Source organism: Pseudophryne corroboree, chromosome 4 (genome assembly GCF_028390025.1).
Source record: "Pseudophryne corroboree isolate aPseCor3 chromosome 4, aPseCor3.hap2, whole genome shotgun sequence".
NCBI classification, from domain to species: Eukaryota; Metazoa; Chordata; class Amphibia; order Anura; family Myobatrachidae; genus Pseudophryne; species Pseudophryne corroboree.
Window position 1 is genome coordinate 494,557,050 of NC_086447.1, and position 24,558 is coordinate 494,581,607.

The 24,558-nt window shown below is 44.0% G+C and overlaps 1 protein-coding gene and 1 long non-coding RNA gene across 3 annotated transcripts in view; both read right to left on the reverse strand.

Moving 5' to 3' along the window:
- REV3L (REV3 like, DNA directed polymerase zeta catalytic subunit) overlaps window positions 1–24,558 on the reverse strand; it is a 372,405-nt gene that overhangs the window by 278,115 nt on the left and 69,732 nt on the right. The gene's annotated exons all lie outside the window — the stretch shown is intronic.
- Window positions 10,638–12,513, reverse strand: LOC134911536 (uncharacterized). The gene is made up of 3 exons (XR_010176649.1): window positions 12,120–12,513; window positions 11,546–11,642; window positions 10,638–11,285 (listed from the first exon to the last, which is right to left on the reverse strand). It is a non-coding gene; the product is annotated as an uncharacterized LOC134911536 (long non-coding RNA).

Sequence of the window (24,558 nt, forward strand, 5' to 3'; positions counted from 1 at the left end):
TCCTTGCTTGCGAAGGAGAACCATCATTTCCGCCATTACCTTGGTGAAAATCCTCGGAGCTGTGGATAGCCTAAACGGCAATGTCTGAAATTGGTAATGACAATCCTGAATAGCAAACCTCAGGTAAGCCTGATGCGGAGGATATATGGGGACGTGTAAGTAGGCATCCTTTATGTCGACCGACACCATGAAATCCCCTTCCTCCAGACTGGAGATCACTGCTCGGAGAGATTCCATCTTGAATTTTCTTAGGTAAAGATTGAGGGATTTTAGGTTCAGAATTGGTCTGACCGAGCCGCCCGGCTTCGGGACCACAAACAGGCTCGAATAAAAGCCTTCTCCCTGTTGTGACGAGGGAACCCTGATAATGACTTGATTTAGACACAACTATTGTATTGCATCGTATACTACCTCCCTGTTCGGAAGAGAAGCTGGTAAGGCTGATTTGAAAAATCGTCGAGGGGGAACGTCTTGAAACTCCAATTTGTACCCCTGGGACACTATTTCTAAAACCTATGGGTCCAGGGCCGAATGAGCCCAGAATTGACTGAAGAGCTTGAAACGTGCCCCTACCGGTGCAGAGGAGCCCCAGCGTCATGCGGTGGATTTGACAGAAGCCGGGGAGGACTTCTGTTCCTGGGAACCTGCCACGGCCGGAGATCTTTTACCTTTTCATCTTCCTCTATTAGCAAGGAAGGAGTAACCTCGGCCTCTTTTGTATTTATTTGGCCGAAAGGACTGCATCTGTAAGTGGTGAGCTTTCTTTTGTTGTGGAGGAACATAAGGCAAAAAAGACGACTTACCCGCAGTAGCCGTAGATACCAAATCAGCGAGACCGTCACCAAACAAGACTACCCTTATATGGGAGAGACTCCATAGCTTTCTTAGAGTCAGCATCAGCATTCCATTGATGAATCCACAACGCCCTCCTAGCTGAGACCGCCATGGCATTGGCTTTTGACCCCAAAAGGCCAATATCTCTCGGCGCTTCCTTTAGGTAGGCCGCAGCGTCTCTGATATAACCCAGTGTCAAAAGGACGCTATCCCTATCTAGGGTATCTATATCAGATGACAAGTTATCTGCCCACTTTTCGATAGCACTACTCACTCATGCAGATGCGATGGTTGGTCCGAGTAGTGTACCTGTGGCAACGTAAATGGATTTTAATGTACTTTCCCGTCTACGATCCGCAGGATCCTTAAGGGCTGCCGTGTCCAGCGACGGTAAAGCCACTTTTTTAGACAATCGTGATAGAGCCTTGTCCACAATGGCGGGTGACTCCCACTTTTCTCTATCCCCAGAGGGGAATGGATACGCCAACTGAATTCTTTTGGGAATCAGAAACTTTTTGTCAGGATTTTCCCACATTTTTTCAAAAAGGGTATTCAGTTCATGAGAGGGAGCAAAAGTTACCTCAGGTTTCTTTCCCTTATACATACAGACCCTAGTATCAGGAACAGTAGGGTCCTCAGTGATATGTAACACCTCTTTTATTGCCACAATCATGTACTGAATGTTCTTTGCCAATTTTGGGTCTAATCTGGTATCACTACAGTCGACACTGGAGTCAGTGTCCGTGTCGGTATCTGTGTCTGCCAACTGAGCAAACAAACGTTTCTGTGACCCCCGAGGGGGTCTGGACCTGTGATAACACATCCTCCACAGACTTCTATGCCTGGTTCTGAGACTCAGATTTATCTCATCTCTTATTAATAAGAGCCACATTAGCATTCAAAGCATTCAACACATTTATCCAATCAGGAGTCGGCAGTGCCGACAGGGTCACTCCCACTGCCGTTTCAGTCCCTAACACAGTCTCCTCCTGGGAAGAGCACTCAGCCTCAGACATGCCGACACACGTGTACCGACACCCACAGACACGCTGGGCAAATAGGGGACAGACCCACAGTAAAGCCTGTCAGAGAAACACAGAGGGAGTTTGCCAGCTCACAACCCAGCACTTATCCCGGTTCTGAAACTTCAATATAATGCCTCAGACTTGCAGCACGTTTATAATAACGTATTTTTGCACCAAATTAACTGTGCCCCCCCGTTTTTGCACCCTGTTACTTGTACAGCAGTGGTGAGGAAGGACCAGCTTCTCTGCAGCTCTGTGAAGAGAAAATGGCGCTGATGAGAGCTGAGAGGGCTAAGCCCCGCACCCTTAATGGCGCGCTTCAGCCCCGCTATTTTTTAAAATAATAATACTGGCGGGGGTAAGGATTTAGTGCCTAGGCACTCATATCACACTTTGCCAGTCTCATATGAGGCGTTCTATGCTGCCCAGGGTGCCCCCCCTGCACCCTGTAGTGCCGCTGTGTGTGGGAGCATGGCGCGCAGCGCGATCGCTGTGCGGTACCTCAGAAGCCGTCACTGAAGTCTTCTATCTTCTTCTACTCACCTGTCTTCTGACTTCTGGCTCTGCAAGGGGGGTGACGGCGGGCTCTGGGAAAGAACCCCTAGGCGTACCTAGTGTTCCAAACCCTCAGGAGCTAATGGTGTCCTGTAGCCAAGAAGCAGAGCCTTTAAAAACTCACTGGAATTAGGTCTGACTTCTCTCCCCTAAGTCCCACGATGACTGTTGCCAGCAGCCCCCCTGAAAATAAAAAACCTAACAAAGTCTTTTCAGAAAAACTCAATAGAGCTCCTCAAAGTGTATCCAGTCTGCCTGGGCACAATTCTAAAACTGGAGTCTGGAGGAGGGGCATAGAGGGAGGAGCCAGGTCACACCCTTTCAAAGTCTTAAAGTGCCCATATCTCCTGTGGATCCCGTCTATACCCCATGGTTCTTATGGTGTCCCCAGCATCCTCTAGGACGTATGAGAAATTCAATTCCACCCTGAAAGCACACCAATCGCCAAAGAGATTCCATAATATGGTCACAGGCTGTGTTATGAATTGTGAAAACATATGCAGAGCTGCACACACCTTTGTGACTGCCTGCCCCTTGCTGAGTTTCATACAGACATCATCAAAGTGCACTTGCACCAGCCTATACCTGTAAATGTGTGCATTTACCCTTCCACTAAGTTCAGCATATCCTGCAGCTGCATTGCTAATTCTCACACTGCCTATGTGAGAACTCACAATTACACTAACTACTGATGCGAAAGAGGGGATATGACTGAAATGTGTGTGTCCCTACATGCCCCTTATACCCCTATTACACTCGCAGAAAAATCCCGGGATATTGCACGTGAACGCGCATCATCCCGGGATTTTTCTCAGTGTGAATGGGTACAGGGACCATTTCCCGGGACGAGCATCCCGGGATTTCATCCCAGGTCTCGACAAGGGTTGAACCCGGGACCGTCCCGGGAAGCTGGCAGTGTAAACGGGTATACCGGGTTAAGGCGACCCGGCACCCGTTCTCTTCATAGGAGGAGGCGGTGCTTGGAGAAGATTATCTCCAAGCACCGCCTCTGGGAGACTCAGCGGTGACGTCACTGACCCGGCAATATGCCGGGTCAGCCCGCTAATGTGAAAGGGTCATTCCCGGGAATGTGTCCCGGCAAATATACCGGGACACATTCCCGGGAATGAACTTTCCTGCGAGTGTAAAAGGGGTATTAGTTGCATACGCTTATTTCTGGAACATGGGCAGTACAAAAAACACACAGGATGCACTCCACAAACAGGAGTACATCCAACTCTGCATTATCCCCAGGTGCCCAATAATTGTGAACACTCCATTAAGGAAATAATTGCAAGTCTTCCCCGGTGTCTCTCGATCACCTAATTCTCTTCCTTCGTCTGGTGAGCAATTTGCATAAAGCAGTGGTCTAGAGCATTTGAATGGGATATAGAAAATTTTTCTCTCAACGTCAGTGGCAAAGCTTTGAGCAGTATAAGCTTTACAAGCCAATTATAAGTAAAAAAGGTACAAAAGGTACTGTACTAACAAAGATGTTACAGATCACCCCGCCTCCCATAATTCCAAGCTAAAGATGCTTCTAAGATATCCCCTTACTTCATTGGATTAAACACCTGCATACATCTGACCACACTTTTATATCCAAATTTACCATAACAAACATCTCACTATATAAAGCATAGCGAACATTATAATGATCTAAATCAGAAATGACTAAAAGCGTAGAACACAGCAGATAGTAGTGCTGCCTTGCATCTCTGCCTCTGCCCAGGGAACTACCTATGTAGTTTGTATGTTAGTGTTTGTCTGGATATCCCTTCTAAATAACAGGTTAATTGGCTGCTGACAAACATGGCTCCTGGTGATGGAGCAGCAGATAATGTAATATTGACATTTATAATGACATTTATTTTAACACCAATAGAGTACGGGCAGCTTTGCGCCATAGAGGCTTGTTCCACGTCCATTTTTCAGCAGATAATGTAGACTGTAAGCTCTAACCGGGCAGATACTGATGGGAAATATTCTGTTACATAATATTATGGCGCTATAACAATGATAATTGCTAACATCTATGTGCATTTATGTGCCTAACGCGCACTCTGCAACTAATGTCCCAAATCCACCCTGGGTGTAAGGTTTTGTAACTAAACCAAATTCATGTACCTAAAAAAGTATTTTCAGAATTATAATTGACCTTTAGGGACTAGACAAGAAGGGCCATAGAAAAAAAAAAAAAATGTCGTGCATGAAGTTCTTGTTTCCAATATGAAAACAAAATACTACAATAATATGGTAGCAAGTTCTCCTTCCCCCTTTCTATTCACAGTGCCTGCATTGCTCTGCTTCCAAGGAAGATTCTTGAAACCCTGAACCCAAATACAGACGGTTTATGACAATCAATGAACCCCCCCCCCCCCACACACACACACACAAAGAACCCTTAAAGATCCAAATGTGTTTGTTCTCGTGCCCACTGGACATGTGCTTGCTTTTATTAGTAAAACTCCCAAGGCCATCTACTGTTTTATTTACAGCACTCTCATAGCCTCTTTGGCATTCAGCCTGGACATTTCCCACTATGGTCTTATCTGCATGTCGGCCTTAGCAATGCCAAATTGTTAGAGCAGTGTATTTATGCAGGAGGTGAAGGGAAATTGTAAAACGGTACACAAATCCTTTTCAAGCTCTGTGCTTAATGAGAAACATTGCTGCAGGTCACTCCTGTGTGGGAGCCTTGTGATTCACTGAACCCACAGGATACTTTATCAAACTTATCAAAGGAGATGTAGACAGAGAATAACTTTAAAGTAAGTGAACACATGATCTACTGTAACAATAGCAGAAAAGACCAAATAAGGCAGTCTTCAACATTTAGGCTTTACTAAACAACATATTTCCCACTTTACACTACTGAAATCTCTCTTCTTTTGGTGTTTATCTCTATGTAGAATACGGTAAAGCAAGAGAGCCTGACTACAAATTGATACTGTGCAGAACTTGAAAGATTCTTTTTGCATTGGACTTTAAAACAAAGTGGATTTCTATATTATATGTGCCTTGTGCATGGATAAAGACTAAACGCTTTGGGCATAAACTGCGTTGCTTACTAACATAGAGACTTTGAAAATGAACAGCACGGAACATTCACTAAAAAATACTTAACAGGGATCCGGTCTGAAGGTCGACAATGTTTAGGTCGACAGTCACTAGGTCAACAGGGTTGGAAGGTCAACAGGGTTTCCAGGTCGACATGATTTTTATTTTATTATTATTATTTTTTATTTTATTTTTTACTTTTTCATACTTAACGATCCACGTGGACTACAATTGAAACGGTAATCTGTACCGAGCGAACCGGTAGTGGAGTGAGGCACCTTGCCCGAAGCATGGCGAGCAAAGTGAGCCATGCGAGGGGACACGGAGCACTAATTGGGGTTCCCGGTCACTCTACGAAGAAAACGACACCAAAAAAAACAAACCTCATGTCGACCTTCCAACCAAGCACATGTTGACCTAGAAACCCTGTCGACCTACTGACTGTCGACCTATAGTGGTCGACCTAAACAATGTCGACCTAGACACTGTCGATCTAATGATCCACACCCTACTTAACAATGTCGCCATATAGTCTGGTTTTTAGAGTATGGATTTAGCATTGCATGGTCCAACGCAATTTTCTCTGATATGAACTAATATTTTATATTGTTTTAGTTAATTATTTGTCTATATATGTATATATGTATATATATATATATATATATATATATATATATATATATATATATATACTGCTCAAAAAAAATAAAGGGAACAGTAAAATAACACATCCTAGATCTGAATGAATGAAATATTCTTATTAAATACTTTGTTCTTTACATAGTTGAATGTGCTGACAACAAAATCACACAAAAATGATCAATGGAAATCAAATTTATTAACCCATGGAGGTCTGGATTTGGAGTCACCCTCAGAATTAAAGTGGAAAAACACACTACAGGCTGATCCAACTTTGATGTAATGTCCTTAAAACAAGTCAAAATGAGGCTCAGTAGTGTGTGTGGCCTCCACGTGCCTGTATGACCTCCCTACAACCCACACAAGTGGCTCAGGTAGTGCAGCTCATCCAGGATGGCACATCAATGCGAGCTGTGGCAAGGTTTGCTGTGTCTGTCAGCGTAGTGTCCGGAGCATGGAGGCGCTACCAGGAGACAGGCCAGTACATCAGGAGACGTGGAGGAGGCCGTAGGAGGGCAACAACCCAGCAGCAGGACCGCCTTTGTGCAAGGAGGAACAGGAGGAGCATTGCCAGAGCCCTGCAAAATGATCTCCAGCAAGCCACAAATGTGCATGTGTCTACTCAAACGATCAGAAACAGACTCCATGAGGGTGGTATGAGGGCCTGACGTCCACAGGTGGGGGTTGAGCTTACAGCCCAACACCGTGCAGGACGTTTGGCATTTGCCAGAGATACCAAGATTGGCAAATTCGCCTAAGGCGCCCTGTGCTCTTCACAGATGAAAGCAGGTTCTCACTGAGCACATGTGACAGACGTGACAGAGTCTGGAGACGCCAAGGAGAACATTCTGCTGCCTGCAACATCCTCCAGCATGACCGGTTTGGCAGTGGGTCAGTAATGGTGTGGGGTGGCATTTCTTTGGGGGGCCGCACAGCCCTCCATGTGCTCGCCAGAGGTAGCCTGACTGCCATTAGGTACCGAGATGAGATCATATGCTGGTGTGGTTGGCCCTTGGTTCCTCCTAATGCAAGACAATGCTAGACCTCATGTGGCTAGAGTGTGTCAGCAGTTCCTGCAAGATGAAGGCATTGATGCTATGGACTGGCCCGCCCGTTCCACAGACCTGAATCCAACTGAGCACATCTGGGACATCATGTCTGGCTCCATCCACCAACGCTACGTTGCACCACAGACTGTCCATGAGTTGGCGGATGCTTTAGTCCAGGTCTGGGAGGAGATCCCTCAGGAGACCATCCGCCACCTCATCAGGAGCATGCCCAGGCGTTGTAGGGAGGTCATACAGGCACGGGGAGGCCACACACACTACTGAGCCTCATAGTGTGAGCGGACTGTGACATCACTAAGCCCCTCCCCCGCAAATGCCGCGATTCGCGGGTCCGCGGGAAGGGGGCGGGGCTAAAATTTGCGTCATTTTAACCCCTTCTCCACCCGACGGACCCGAGGGAGGTTCTCTCTCCATCCTGCTCGCATCACTAGGGTGCGAGCAGGATGCGGGAGACCTGCCCACTCTTCCGGGGGTGCGGGGGGCTACCCCAAAAAACAGGAGCCTCCCGCAGCTTCCGGGAGAGTAGGTAAGTAAGTATGGCATAAAGTAGCTAGCTAGGACTGGTGCCCATACACTTGTGCGATTTCCCTTGAAGCTCCCCATGCGATAAATCGCATCGAAAGTGCTTTTTAGTGCATTCGATGCGCATACAATCATGTGATTTATCGCATGCCCCTTGCGACCAGAAATCGGGTGATCGAATGGGATCGCATCGCATGCTGCCCAAAGCACACCAGATTTATCTGTGAGATCTGTTGAAATTTGCATAGAGGGCTGAGCTATCTGTGGGTTATATAGAATGGAAGCCATTTTAACTCTGTGCACTTCTGTTTGCTCTGTGACTAGAGAAGTTTGGTGTATACCTGCTCCTCGTTCCACATTGCTAGCTACCGTGCACTGCTTTGTTCTGCCTGACATTACAAAGTGCTTCTATCCTGCTTTGTGTAGTGTTGGATTCTTCTTCTCGTTATCAAGCTCTGATGTCCTATGCTGTGCTGAAGTTAAGTGGAGACAGGGAGAGGGCCCAGCATAGGAGGAGGATGAGGTTGTGCTGGACCAAGGAGTGGCTGCTTCAGTGCCCTACTCGCTCCTACATGCCCCTCCTGGATGAGATTAGGGACAATAACCCGGACGACTTCCGCAACTTCCTGCGCATGGATGATGACACCTTCCAGGAGTTGCTTCATCTGGTGACCCCCGGGATACCAAATGGCAGGTGCCTACCCCTGGTCAGGAGAGGCTCGTGTCTAACCTGCGGTTACTTGCTACTGGAGAGTCATTTGAGGACCTGAAGTTTGGGACCCGTATCTCTGCGCAGGCTTTGGGACACATCATACCTGAAACCTGCAAGGTTATTATCAAAGTGCTTCAGTATAAGTACTGCAAGGTAAGAAAATGACACCACACATTGCTTGTAGATTTACAAAATGTTTTATTTTTAAAACTGCATTTGGTAGAAAAAATATAGTTTTTTATTTCAAAACAAAACTTTTTTATTAAATATGTGGTCAACATGGCTGTACTTTAGCAAACACTATATCTTTATATTAATGTATTTTAAAATTTTAATTTTGCATATAAATATGGTGCAGTATGATAGACTGTGTTTTTTGAGTTCAACACAAAAGGAAGACAATCTTTTCTCAGTATAAGCGCCCAATGTGAATATAAAGATGAAAATAAAATATACGTCCCTTAAGGGTATTCAGGATGGAAGTCCTCAGTAGTTCAGCAGAGGTTCTCAGTTGATATGATTAGTGTCCATTCATTGTTACATGAAAAAGAACAAAACATACAATGTGTACTATTGTTTTTTGATGATATTCAAAGAAAGTCCTTTTATCCCATCAGCAGAGCAGGAAAGTAGTGATATGAATGGGGGGTCTGTATAAAGTGCGTACCCCAACTCACACTAGGAAGAACAAATGTGTGCACATAAAGGTTTCTTTTGAAGTTCTTCACCCTTTCCGTGTGTCCTCCACCAAAAAGTATGCGTAAATAAGCATACCTAAACTCACATTAAAGTGAAGATACGGCAAGTATATAAAGGTATCTTTCATATATATTCCTATGTCAAAATAAAGATGCGTACCACACTCACAGAATGAAATGTGGAGATGTTCCTATCAAGGTATCTTTTGGATCCACAGCTGTTTCGGGCCTCAAGATGCCAATGGGTATTTGAGCAGTTGTAAATCTGGCTGGTTCCTCTGCAACAGGCTGGTAGGATGGTCCCTTTTCCACAGGCTGGTCAATGGTACAGGTTGGCAGGAAAGTCCCTCTGGCAGCTGGCTGGTCTCTGGGTGCAGGAATCCAGCATGCTCTCACTGTGCAGAAAAGTCAACACACTATACTATACTTTTCTGCACAGTGAGAGCATGCATGATTTACAACTGCTCAAATACCCATTGGCATCTTGAGGCCCGAAACAGCTGTGGATCCAAAAGATACCTTGATAGGAACATCTCCACATTTCATTCTGTGAGTGTGGTACGCATCTTTATTTTGACATAGGAATATATATGAAAGATACCTTTATATACTTGCCGTATCTTCACTTTAATGTGAGTTTAGGTATGCTTATTTACGCATACTTTTTGGTGGAGGACACACGGAAAGGGTGAAGAACTTCAAAAGAAACCTTTATGTGCACACATTTGTTCTTCCTAGTGTGAGTTGGGGTACGCACTTTATACAGACCCCCCATTCATATCACTACTTTCCTGCTCTGCTGATGGGATAAAAGGACTTTCTTTGAATATCATCAAAAAACAATAGTACACATTGTATGTTTTGTTCTTTTTCATGTAACAATGAATGGACACTAATCATATCAACTGAGAACCTCTGCTGAACTACTGAGGACTTCCATCCTGAATACCCTTAAGGGACGTATATTTTATTTTCATCTTTATATTCACATTGGGCGCTTATACTGAGAAAAGATTGTCTTCCTTTTGTGTTGAATTTCTGTTTTTTGTGGGGTGTGGTGGCATCCCATTAGACAATTTATACTTGTTAAAGCTGCCCCGCGCACATTTCAAACATCCCAAAAATTCCCCTGGTTTTCTTGTGTTTTTTGAGTGGCAGCGCTTTCAGGGGCACAATGCACACATGCAGGTTGGCCCAGCTTCAGGCTCCCCGGCACCATCAACCTGACCCAAGCTGCGTGTGTGCATTGTCCACCAGAAAGCGGCGCTACTAAAACGCTGTATTTCATAGTGCACCAGATTTATCGCAATATATACCAAGGGCAGCAGGAATTTAAAATATACCAACAGATGTGGTGCATTCTGATGCTGCGGTGTTGAGTGACACCGGTGCCAGGGGCGCAATGCACACATGCAACTAGGGGCAGGAAGATGGGTCCCCGGTACCATCAACCTGTCCCTAGCAGCATGTGTGCATTGTCCGCCTGAAAGCGTTGACACACACCGTAGTATCAGAATGCACCACATCTGTTGTTATGTATAACAAGGGCAGCAGTAAATGAGAATCACCCTACATTTCACAGAGACTTATCTCCTCCTGATCCCCCTGTGCCATCAAGGAGGACAGAATTGAGGGGACGGTGGATGTGTGGCTGGCTTGGGAAGGGTAGCTGGGTTGAGGAGGAGATTGGAAAGTGGAGGAAGTATCCCTGCGTTACATTTTTCCTATGCGTGTCACATGAATGAAGAGTATGCAGCGCATATGTACTGTGCCTTGTCAATTACATTTCAATGTTTTCTTCCCAATTTAAATGAACGAATCAGCAGCGCCTGTGGTCTGAGCAAAGAGAAGTGAAAAAAAAAAAGACTAATTAGCAGAGAACAGATGACAAACGACTGACTGCTACCTGCGCTCAGATCACAGATGATGCACTGTTTAACTACAACAAGAAACTGGCAGTATGACTCCTCTCCAAGTATACAAACAGCTCAAGTGCTAGACAGGCAGGACTGGTTTCTGCTAGGACAGTTTATGGAGCAGCTATAAACGGGCCTGCGTTAGTAAAGGGTCTTCTACAAATTTGGTTTTTCGTGGCTTCTTCCTGCCACCTGGTGCTGCGGAGACGTTGTTTCCTCCAAAGATGAATCTGGGATATCAGGTGTACGGCTTAAGTCTTCTTGTGTATGTAGGAAAAAAAAAAAAAAGATTTATTAAATATTCAATCATTCTTTTTTTCTTTTAAAGTTCCCTACAAGTGTCGAAAAATGGCAAGCTATTGCAGAGGAGTTCGAGAGGCGATGGAATTTCCCAAACTGTGGTGGTGCTATAGACGGGAAACATGTGCGCATCACCAAACCCACCAACAGCGAGTCGGACTACTACAATTACAATGGCTACTTTAGCATTGTTCTCATGGCAGTGGTGAACACAAACCTGGATGTTGGGAAAAATAGTCGTTGTTCCGATGGTGGTTCCTTGAGGAATACACGATTCTATGAGAGGCTCACCTCCAACACCATTAATCTGCCGCCTGTGGAGGAAACAAAGAATGGCCTGGGATTTGTGTTCGTGGCAGATGAGGCATTCGCTCTGCACGAACACATAATGAAGCACTACCCGCAATGAGTTTAATTAACGCCTTTCTAGGGCCCGTCGGGTTGTTGAGGATGCATTTGGCATTCTCAGCAACCGATTCAGAATATTCCAGCGTCCCATCAACTTGAGGCTGGATAAAATTTATATTGTAGTAACTGCATGCTGTATACTGCACAACATGCTATGACGGAAGGCCACGAGGCAAATGCATTTGCTCACAGCAGGACGGGAAGACCCCAGCCAGCAGAGGAACTGGTGATTTCCTCGCTGGGAGCACCTGCAGTGACCTTACGTGGCAGTGCAAGGGCAAAAGAGGTCCGGGAAAATTACAACAAATTTTTCAATGGGGAAGCAGCTGTGACATGGCAGGAGACTTCCATTACATAAGAAAAAAAAGTTTAAAACAATTTACCACTTCGGCCTCCTCCACATCCAGACTTGCCCACTCGGACTCGGCCATCACAACCAGGGATGCTTTCGCCGTCCTTTTCTCCAGGAGGAAGGTCAGGTCCTGGTAGTACCAGAGCTGGGGAACGTACACTTCGGCAGCACCTGCCCCCGACCTCTTGGATTCCTCCACCTTCTTGTTTTCTTTCACAAACACTGTCCGTAACTTTGGATTTTTTTTCCTGACTCAGGTCACCGTAGCCGCAAAGTACGTGGGCTTGGAGTAGTCCACCAGGCAGTTACAGGCCGTCCGTCTCTTCTGTTTGTTCGAATACTCTGGTGATGAGATCAGTAACAGGCACTCTTCCTCACGGTAGAGGCTCATGAAGCCTGAGAGAAATTCCCAGCTCTTGATGGACATCTGCAGAATGTAAAAAAAAAAAGCCAAAATTGTTCATATGTAAATAGTTGCATTATTCTGGTTAAATAAAGTTTTTTTTCTCGTTACCAGTATGAATTATCTCAAATGTGTTGTGATAATACATTGGTGGGCAGGGTGGGTAGTGGGGCAGCATAATGGTGGACAGGACGCGGCCAGTGGCTTGCAGTGGGCCAGCATAATGGTGGACAGGGCACGGGCAGTGGCTTCCAATGGAGCAGCATAATGGTGGACAGGGTGCGACCAGTAGCTTGCAATAGGGCAGCATAATGGTGGACAGGGAGCGGCTAGTGGCTTGCAGTGGGCCAGCATAATGGTGGACAGGAAGCGACCAGTGGCTTGCAGTGGGCCAGCATAATGGTGGACTGGGTGTGGCCAGTGCTTGCAGTGGGCCAGCATAATGGTGGACAGGGCGCGGCCAGTGTCTTGCAGTGGGGCAGCATAATGGTGGACAAGGTGCGGCCAGTGTGTCTTGCAGTGGGGCAGTATAATGGTGGACAGGGCGCGGCCAGTGTGTCTTGCAGTGGGGCAGTATAATGGTGGACAGGGCGCAGCCAGTGGCTTGCAGTGGGGCAGCATAATGGTGGGCAGTGGTAACAGCCTAATAATAAACATTGGTGGCCAGTGGTGTAGCCTGCATACCTTGTTGTTTGGAGCAGAGCAGCGTGCTTCCAGCCTCTCTCCTGTATCCTGTGCACAATGGGTGGAGGGGAGTGTCCAGGAAGTGAGCTAAATAACTCACAGATCACATATTGCAGTGCGATAAATCGAATGTGGTAAAAACAGCATGCGATCACACGTGCAATCCGATAAATATTAAGTGCAGCACATAATATCTTGTGATGCGAGATTCGACCAGTGTGCCCGCACATCGCATCGGGGTACACATTCGATGTGCGTACAATCCTGCAATTTATTACACCGATGCGGTCGAAATCGAAGGATTGTACCAGATATCTCACAAGTGTATGGGTGCCATTAAGTATGAGACAATAAGGCAGTGTTCACAGTACATTTTCAGCCGCATGTATATCAGATTTTGGTCTGAAGACAGCGGACATATCCCTGACCTCCTGAGGATGCAATTTATGAGAAACTGTACATGCAACAAGAAAGCAATAAACATTACGTTTATAAATCTATTGCCAAGTCAATTATTTCTGAAAATACTGCAGACTCAACAGCTTACTTCAAGCAATTCATTTACAGGATTTTCAGTCTTGCTGCATTAGCACAATTCATTCTTAAAGCCAATATTTCTAAAATGTATCTTTGTTTTGGAAAAGTCAATTAGAAAACAAAATGTAATGATTGTCTGTTTATCAGGTAATAAACAGATGGACTAATGTGCTAACGTTTCCCATAATATGCATTTGATTTAAAACACAAATTAGCTAAAATCGATCCAGACCCAAGGCTGGCCTTACCAAAAGCTCTGAAGCTTACAGCAAACGTCATATAAGCTGATCACACAATTGCCAAGCCCACAACACAAGTCAGAAACCCAATATTCTAGGTGGCAACCATGGTGGACATTACAGTGTCACTCAGCAATATATATCTATAGAGACTTGGAACCTCTGGCTGATGCAAAACATTGAATAAAATTTTACATCTAGTGTTCATTCTAGCACCCTGCACCTATCACAACCCGTGTGACCCCCGAAGGAACAGGAAGATCCGCCGCCAAATAGGCGTGACTAATTGTTGACCTAAGCCATCTGGCCAAGGTCTGCTTCAAGGCCGGGAACCCCAATTAGTGAGAATCATAGAAAACAAATAAGGAGTCCGACTTATGAACCTCCTTAGTTCTCTCCACATAAAGCCAAAGAGCTCGGACAACATCCTGAATTGCCTCTTCCATGGATCCCTCCACAAATGCAGGGACCACTATCTCCTTGTTTACATGAAACCCAGACATCACCTTGGGTAGGTAGGCCGGATGCGTATGAAGCACCACTCTCTGTCTGAGTGGAAGACTAAAAAGGGCGAACGCCATGATAAAGCACTAAGGTCTGACACCCTTCTGACCGGTGAGATGGGCAACAGAAAAAATGTCTTCCACGTGAGCCACTGTAGCTCGATCTCCTCTACAGGCTCTAACAGAGAAGACTGAAGAGCCCTAAGAACAAGAGCAAGATCCCAGTGTGTTACCGGAGGTACAAATGAAAGCTGAACACGCAGATCCTCCTGCAAGAAAGTTCAAATATCCGGCAAAATCGCAAGCCGACGCTGGAAGAAAGTCTAAGACCCATATCCAGACCTGCCTGCAGGAAGGAAAGTAAACGGGACATCCGAAACACCCTCGGATTGAAATCCCTTGAAGCACACCAGGTAAAGTATGTTTTCCAAACACGGTGTTAAATCCTGATGAAGGCTTCCTGGCTTTTAACATAGTTCGAATTACTTTCTCAGAACCCTTCTTCTTCAGGACGGATGTCTCAACAGCCATGCCGTCAAAGCTCGACAGTTCAGATCGGGATGAAGTCATGGTCCCTGGGAGAGAAGATCCGGTCTCTGAGGTAGCTGAAGTGGTGCGTCAATGGAAAGACTCCGCAGATCTGGGATCCTCTCTGAGGCCAATCCGGGGCTACAGAATCATGGTACCCCCTTCCTTCTTGATTTTGCGGATGACCCGTAGGATAATCTAGACTGGAGGAAAGACGTACAGTAGCTGAAATAACCATGAAGCCATCAATGCATCTACCAAAAAGGCTTTGGGATCTCTTGTTCGAACTCCACTTGTTCGAACGCCGCCCAGACAGAGTGAATACCAGCCCTGTGCAAGTCTGCGTACACCGTGTGAAAAGCTTTGCAAATGCCTGTCAGCTGCAAATCCGTTCGCAACTCACCTTTGAATGTTTTTTTCTAGTCTGTGCAGTCTGTGCACAGCCCAGGACTTACTCCTACAGTGCGACAGAAACAGGCTGTTCGCGGCCAGAGCAGACGTCACACACCCTCCTTGAAAACGCCTGCCTTTTTCCTGGGGTGTAGTACGGCTGACCGCCGGTCTCCTGACCGCCGGTCAGCTTACCGACGCCGGGATCCCGGCAGCATACCGACGCCGGGATCCCGGCGGGGAGGGGCGAGTGCAGCAAGCCCCTTGCGGGCTCGCTGTGCTCGCCACTCTGCGGGCTCGGTGGCGACCTGCGGTCGCCACGGGTTCTATTCCCACTCTATGGGTGTCGTGGACACCCACGAGTGGAAATAGTCCCTGTTGGTCGGCATGCCGACCATCGGGACAGTGACCCGTCGGGCTGGTGGAGGAGGTCATGTGACTGTCGGTCAGCTGACCGGCGGTCACATGAATACCACCCTTTTTCCTGACACTCCCAGAAAATGGCCAGTTACCACCCCCAAACGTCCGTTTCCTGCCAATCAACTTGCGTACACATAGCGATAAAAAACGTTGTATAATTTGATTCAGTATTGTTATTTTCTGTTACACAGAAAACCTACTTGTTAAATGTTTGCTATACATGAGACAAACAGTCACACTGTTTAATGCTTGTATCTGAGATGTCTAAACTATTTGTGCTTTTGTCTTTTCTCTTATCTGCTGAAAAACTGAAAATCTAGAAAGAAAAAAAATGGATTCTTTTGCAGTTTCGCCTCGCGCTTGTGCACTACGATCCATACACATGATCGGTCTATCGATAATCAGCCGCCTTTCGGTTGTGCACCCTTCCAAATGGCAAGGAACCTAAAAAAAAATACTGTTTCAACTTTTTTGTCTCATTACAATAAAATCGATTTGCCAAAATGAAATCTCAGATCTGCCCTGCTCTGTAGAACAGAGTGCACATAAGTTTGTGAAAGAAAATGTCGAAATGAGCCCAAGAAGGAATCTATGTGCTTTGCACAATTCCAGACAAGCTGACTTTGTGAATTGCCTCAAAGGGCTTTATAAAGTCTAAAAGGAAACCTCAGGTAAAATATTCTACCGAACTGTATAAAGGTTTATAAATAAATAAAAAAATGTAATCAGGTTAGTAAAATTACTGCACTTAATTAGGAAACCATTACTTACATCGGGATGCTGTTAAGTTTCCGGCTGTGGGGATCCTGGCAGTCAGCATACCGATGCCGGAATCCAGACAGGGTCAGGAGTCAAACGCCGGAATCTTGAGAGCCAGCATCCTGACCTTAAGTATAGCAGGCTGGTTAGGGTTAGGGTGGGGGAGAAGGGGGAACATACCTCGCCCTTGTCGGGATTACGGCTTACATATGACCTTACATGTAATATTGCAGGTATTTCCTATGCCAACCCAATGTACTGCTGAAGACAACAATCCCCACAGTACCGTGTGGAAACTGAAGTCTGGCCTAATTTAACAAGCAATGAAAAGTTTCACTTTTATTGAGCTAGTCACCGATAGAGAACTCCATTTCTGGCTAACATTCAGCATGTAGAACTTTATAAACACCCCCAAAACTCACTTACAAAGCACTCACCCACTCCTCTCCCATTTACATCTCTGACCTTATCTCCCTTTACTCTCCCACCCGTCCTCTTCGCTCTGCTAATGCACGCCGACTCTCCTGTCTTCTGATTACTTCCTCCCACTCCTATCTCCAGATTTTTCACGTGCTGCTCCCTTTCTCTGGAATTCTTTACCTCTCCCCCTCAGACTCTCCACCTCTCTACAAAACTTCAAACGGGCTCTTAAGACCCACTTCTTCACCAAACCCAGCCAAATCTCATCCTAACCCTCTGTTCCACGCTCTCTATGTACCCCGTCTGTGTCACTCCTGTCTACCCCTCCCCTTAGAATGTAAGCTCTCACGAGTAGGGCCCTCTTCCCTCATGTGCTTATACTTTTCTTACTTTAATAATCCTCAACTGCCCAAATCACGCAGTTTTTTGGCCACCTGGAACTTATCTCTATGTCATTTACTGGTGTAGATATGCTTAGTTACCCTGTACTTGTCCTATATTGTCTCAACTGTAAGTCACTGTTTTCCTGTTTTGATTATGTGCATATGTACACTGTAATTGGGCGCTGCGTAACCCTTGTGGTGCCATATAAATAAAGGATAATAATAATAAAATGACATCTCTTATCAATGATGAGAATATACAGGTCCCATTGTGTTATTATTTGGGGCGTAAAGAACACAACCACCAATTTGCTCATTCTTAATACTGTAGAGGTCTTGCCACAGCAACTATCACATTGAACTCTGCACGTTATTTTTAACAACAAACCATTAAACAACAAAAAATGTTTTCACTTCATGCCCAATGAAATACCAAGATCAGGCATAGAAAGGAGATAAAGAACAGTCACTCATGTGGTCATTCTTTTATTCTTTGCCAAGCTCTGAAAAGTTTCCAGGAGTCAGTTGAAACGATAATCACGGGAGTCCAATCATCCACCGGATGCTGCAGGAAAAGGACTTTCACACAACTAACATCTCAAGCCAAGGGAAACCGCTCACTTACATGTAAAAAGAAATGCATGTGGTTCAGGTATGCCTGCTCTTAAAATCAAGAACAGCCAATTATTCATATTCAGATGCTGTAGAAAATAGCATAAAGGGAGGAGGGAGGGTGGAGATGGGCAAGCAGCCATTGTGTAATCTCCACTGCCAAGAAACAGTAGATTATACTGGAAAGGGAAGGGAGAACACAATCTCCACAGCATATCATGTAAGGACAAATATCTAACATTCCACGCACAATATGCAGCATCTCACAGTAGTACAGTATGGCAGCATAAGGAATTACATGTAAAAACAGTGCTTTCACTTGGTCAGAGAAGTTTCAATGAGACCTTCAAAAAAAAAAAAAAAAAAAAAAAAAGAGGAAAGACAGAAAGACCTCCAGTAACATTCCTGAACTCGGGGTGGGGAAGGGGGGTGGCAATATAAAGCTTTCAGATCAGGAGGCTTGTGCGAAACGTGATATTTTTCCTGTTCGAGCAAACGTGAAGATTTGATTCAGGATTACAAAGCAGACCATAAAAAAGGTCACTGTGGAAAATACAGACGGGCAGATTTATATAAATAAACTGACGATAATAAATATTCAAGCTTCACAAACTCTCATTGTCGTAAAGATACAAATTACAGTGTTCTACCACTCAGTATATCTCGTAAGCAAAAAGAGGATTTTATATGCGATCTGCATTGTTAGGAAGAACTGTGCAGATCATCTACAGATCCCACTGGTTATTCATGATGATGTCGTTTATCATAAGGAAGCTTAGCTACAGATTGGCACGCACTCCACTACAGCAGACAGAACACTACACACGATGAAAGGGAAAAGAATAAACCAGCGTGTCTGCGATTCAATATAATGAAACAGGACTGCAGAGTGAGACTGCCTGCACTGATTACAGCCAGAGTAGACTGGAGCAATTACTGCAGAAAAAAAAAAGGAAATTTTGTAATTTCTCTGACCTCATTAAATATCAACAAAGACTTGCCAAATATTTCATAATCAAAGCAAATAAAAAGCAGGATATAATCTTTTTGTATTTTAAAACAAGAAACTAAAATTGCTACTTTCAAAAGCTGAAGACACTTTGCAGCATTTTCAGTATTTCAATATAAATTCTAGGCCTGTCTGCTAGAAAGTAATGTATTAATCCAGACTTTACAAGGTTAATTTGGTGTTACTGTATATTTGTTATTTTGGTCAGAATATGATAAGACTCAATTTTACAAGGTAGAAATCGACACTACAGCCATTTGTTAAATAACATGACACAAGTATCTCAGCTTTTAGTTGGATATTCTGGATATGTTTCCAGATATAGTGTACCTAGCAGCAGACATTAATACATATAAGGTGTGGCTATTAAATAATGAGACTGATGCTATAATTTACGTTTAATTATATTAAAGTTCAATTCAACTCTGTTCCCCTTCAATGTACTAACCATTCTGACCCCCACCCCCCACCACCCCCAAACCGCTGCTTCATATTTTCCACTGGCCAAAGCCATGCTGTAACTCATTATCTGTCTGCTGTCTCAACTGCTCCGTTGATTTCTTCTTTACCTCAGTAACTGATGCAAAACGGGTTCCTTTGAGTACAGATTTGACATTAGAGAAAAGAATGACATCACACAGTAGGTAGGTGTGGCGAATATGGAGGGTACGGAGGGTGTTCTAGCACTGCAATCTGTTTCTTGGCCAAAAACTGCTTCAAGGAGAGAGCTGTGTGGGCTTGTGTATTGTCCTGATGGAGACTGAAACCATTTTTCCACAAATCTGGCCTCTTTCTGCTGGTTCTTCCCCACAAAGTTTCTAGAACATTTTTGTAGTAATGTTGATTCACTGTTGCGCCTTCTGGTACCCAGTCTGCCAAAATAACACACTCTATATCAAAGAAAACAAATAACATGGCTTTGAATTTGGATTGCTTTGGACATGCTTTCTTCAATTCTTGGTAATGATGGTGTTTTCCAGGGACTGGTGATTTGTCTCAGGACTGTACTGGAAGATCCAAGTTTCATAACAGGTTATAAATTTATCCAAAAAATGGTTATCTGCTTGAATTGGTTCTAAAATGTATGCACAATTTTGCTTTCTGCTCGGCAGTGCGAAGCCTCAGAACAATCTCAGCACAACACTTTGTCATGTTAAGATCTTGATGCAAAACTTGCCTAACCATTTTTTCCCTGATGTTATTTCTGCCATCATTTGTATGCTGAGTCGACGGTAAATTCGAACGATTTTATAAATTTTTTCCACAATTTCGTTTTTGATGTTCAAGGCCTTCCGGAGGATTCATCATCTTCGACATCTTCAGGACCCTCACTAAATCTTTTTTGCCACTCAAACACACGTGCATGTGACATACAATCTGCCCCTCGTAAGCCTCAGTTACTAAACAAGTTGCTTTTCTTTTGAAATAAGCATTTTCATTACACAAGGGAAAAACAACTGTGCGATAGCAAACTATCTGTGCGAGAGAGGTGAAACTTGTAAAAGCAAGGGCAATGTTGCCCCACTCTTGTATAATTCACACAGTATAGTTTATATTATACAAGTACAGTCTCACATAATGCAATGGAAGACTGCCTAAACACATACTGTATAATCCTCTAGCACAGTTATGAGGAAAGCAGAGTAAATTACAAATATTTTGGTAAGCATTTTGCCTGTAAAACAAACAACCCACACACACCACACTTGTCAGCCATTCTCTGCAAACACCACGAGGTTAACATAATAAACCATATATTGCTTGTTTCCACAGATTCCACCAATAACAGCCATCCAACAAGATACATTAGGGGAGATTCAAATGTTTGAAAAGTCAGTTGGGAGTCTGTATATTCCTATCTAATAGACAGGAAAAAACAGACACCCAACCGACTTTTCAAACATTTGAATCTCCCCTTTATATAATTTTCCCACTCACAAGTTCTAAGGGGCTGCGCAAGTGATGTGTATAATTCACTGTGTATAATACCTAATATACTGTAGAATGTTCATATCAGAAAACCACTTTCTGTTGTGTCTGTGGATATTCTTAGCTTTTCCAAACCATACCCTCAATACAATATGTATTTGTGGCCCTGCAACAGTAAAAAGTGTAGGTACAATAGAACAATCACAAATTTCAGCTTTACACAGACATGGATGTCCCCAAAGCAAGAAACTTTAATTCCTCCCTTTCCAGCCACTTCTGCCTAGAGAGACCAACAGTTTTGCAATCGCTTTGTTAGCAATATTTCAGTGATATTCAAGCAATCACTAAGCTATCAATGCATGGAGTGGGGTATCCGGACTCCAGGTCGACAACAAAAAGGTCGACACACCTTAGGTCGCCGCCAATTTGTCGACACGCCTTAGGTCAACATGGTCAAAAGGTCGACGTGGGCAAAAGGTCGACGTGGGCAAAAGGTCGACAAGTTTTTCACCATTTTTTTCTTTTTTGGAACCTTTTCATACTTAACGATCCACGTGGACTACATTTGGAACGGTAATCTGTGCCAAGTGAAGCGGAGCGAAGGCACCATGCCCGAAGCATAGCGAGCGAAGCGAGCCATGCGACGGGACGGGGTGCACTAATTGGGGTTCCCGGTCACTCTACGAAGAAAACGACACCAAAAATACATAAAAAACTCATGTCGACCTTTTTCCATGTCGACCTAAGGTGTGTCGACCAATTGGCGTCGACCTAAGGTGTGTCGACCTTTTTGTTGTCGACCTGGAGTCCCAGACCCATGGAGTGGTTAGAGCTGCAGCTGCCCCATGCACTGCGGTTTCATTCTAAGAGTCCCCGTGTTAACATCACTTTGTTTAGGAAAGAAAAATACCTACCACTCTGAATGTATACTACTGTACATCTAAAGATCACAAAAAGAAAAGAAAAAAAAAAGTTTAGCACTAAAAGCTTCTTTAGCATGATGGGATTTCTAACAGACCTCAGGTTATTTTTTTGCAATTGGCTGCTTTACAAGAATGTGCCCAACCTTAGCACTAGGAGTGATTCCCTATTAGTTGCTGCCAGATTACTTCTGCAGAGCACTGAGCCAAGAACAAAAATACAAATACTGAGGCATTACTCAAGCCTAAACTCTTACATGTACTCCATTTTAAAACATTTACGCTGTATACTTTCATCTGTGACACCTAAAACAAGATGGCTTGCTAGAAGAAAGATACGCCTCTTGATTCATAGAAGTGTCAGTAAAATATAGAAAGCTTTATTCATAGAATTGTTAGTAAAATGAAACAAGAAGGAACTTAACGCCAAGTTGTTGGGCATTTTTGTTTGTTTTTATACATTGTTTAGCATGTCATGATAGAAAAATAAAATGACACACCTGGTGCAGTAACATTGGAGCAGCATACACAAAATGAAAGCAAAATGGCAGGACTTTCTGCATGTTTCAACATTATGCCAATTCAGTTATCTGCTTGAATGAAAGATCATAAAAACAATAGGTTAAAGTTATATTATTGTTCATAAGTAAGGCAGGTGTCTTGTGCACAAGGCTGCCTGTGGGAGGACATACAGTGACAAACTAGATCAGCAAATAAAATTGCCCTAATTAGGGATCAACATACGTAAAAGGTTTAAGGCATAATGTATGGTTAAAGTAGGCATAGGAGTTAAAGAGAAGGGTTCTTTCTATCCAAGCAGAATAAACTGGTAACTAGTTAGCAATAATAGGGGCTGTTACACAAGAAATGCATGTACTGATATGACAGTAAGTCAAAAGCAGTGCTCACACATTTTATCATGAACCGCGCTTACAACATAGACATATTTGGTGGGGTTGTCACAAATACTGCATGACCTGAACCACAAAAACAGGATCCTGTAGGACTGAAATTAAACATTCTGTTTCAGGGTGATATTGTTAGGGCTTCCCATTGCACAAAACACTTTATTTTGTAGTGTGCCTCATTCAGAGCTGTACGTATGTCAATGTTGCACGCACTGAAGTGATTACTTCCAAAGCCGCACTGCGCACGCACAGTGACTAATTTTAAGTGTACCCACTGGGGATTTATTCGCTAAAGGAGTGACAGGAAGTGACCACTTGGAGCAGGTTAGAGGGCTAGAAACACGCAAGCGTGTTGAGACCGTTTTCTGGGCGTGTCAGTCAGCCACCACAAATTTGCTCACAGCTGGAGAGCAGCTCTGTCTGAGACATCACAGAATTACTCAGAAAGCTTTATAGTTGACCAACGTTGCTGCTTTTGTACACAAGCGGCAGATACGAGATGTAGGTAGTGGAAGTCTTTATGTACAAGACAGTGTCTGAGTCATTAGCATATTTTCGCAACTGTACAGCGAGCGAAACTGCATCTGCAAGTGCATTTGGGTACAACTCTGATTCAGGACTAGGTCGACATGGAAAAAGGTCGACATGCGTTTTCACTTTAACATTTTTTGAACTTTTTCATACTTTATGATCCATGTGGACTACGATTGTTATCCTGTGCCGAGCGCAGCGGTAGCGGAGCAAGGAACCTTGTCCCATGCGAGGGGACACGGTGCACTAATTGGGGTTCCCCATCATTTTACGAAGGAAACAAAACAAAAACAAAAAAAAGTAAAAAAAATGAATGTCGACCTAGTGACCCCGTCGACTTAATGCATGTCGAACAATAGTGGTCGACCTAATTGTTGTCGACCTAATGACCGTATCCCGTTGGTCTTACTACAAGTGTTAAAACAAATCACCATTTATTAACTCTGTATGGGGTATTTGCAGGAAAATTGCTACCTGCCCATCTCACTTGATTGCCTTATATTCTTCCATAGTGGTCATTAGGTCGACCACTATTGGTCGACATGCATTAGGTCACCAGGTCAACATGTACTATGTTGACATGGAAAAGGGCTGACATGCGGTTTTACTTTTTTTAGTGTTGTTTTCTTCGTAAAGTGACGGGGAACCCCAATTAGTGCACCGTGTCCCCTTGCTTGGCTTGCTTCGCTCGCCATGCTTTGGACAAGGTACCTCTCTCCGCTCGGCACAGGTTACTATTCCCAATCGTAGTCCATGTGAATCATAAAGTAGGAAAAAGTTCAAAAAATTAAAAGAAAAAAAAAAACTGTGAAAATCTCACGGCGACCTTTATCCATGTCGACCTAGTGAACCATGTCAACCAATAGTGGTCGACCTAATGACCCATACCCAGACCAACAGTACTTGTGCAGTAAGTGGATATGCGAAATGCAGGCCTCAAGCAAAAAGTATGTTATCCATTTATAAAATGAATTACTTAAAATGCACAGAGCCATTTTATTAAAGTTGATTTTATGAAGTTTAGTGTTACTATGAAAAAAAAAAAAATATATAATAATAATAATAATAATAATAATAATAATAATACAAAACAAAGGATTTGAGAAACCTAATAGTGACTAATATAAAAGTCCAATTTTTCATAAAATCCATATTTTAATGGAAAAATTGTCGGGACTTGCTTTGGAACCCTTTGAACACCGCACTTAGGGACTTATTAAGATCTGATCGCAGCAGAAAATTTGTTAGCTAATGGGCAAAACCATGGGGGTCATTCCGAGACGATCACACGGCTG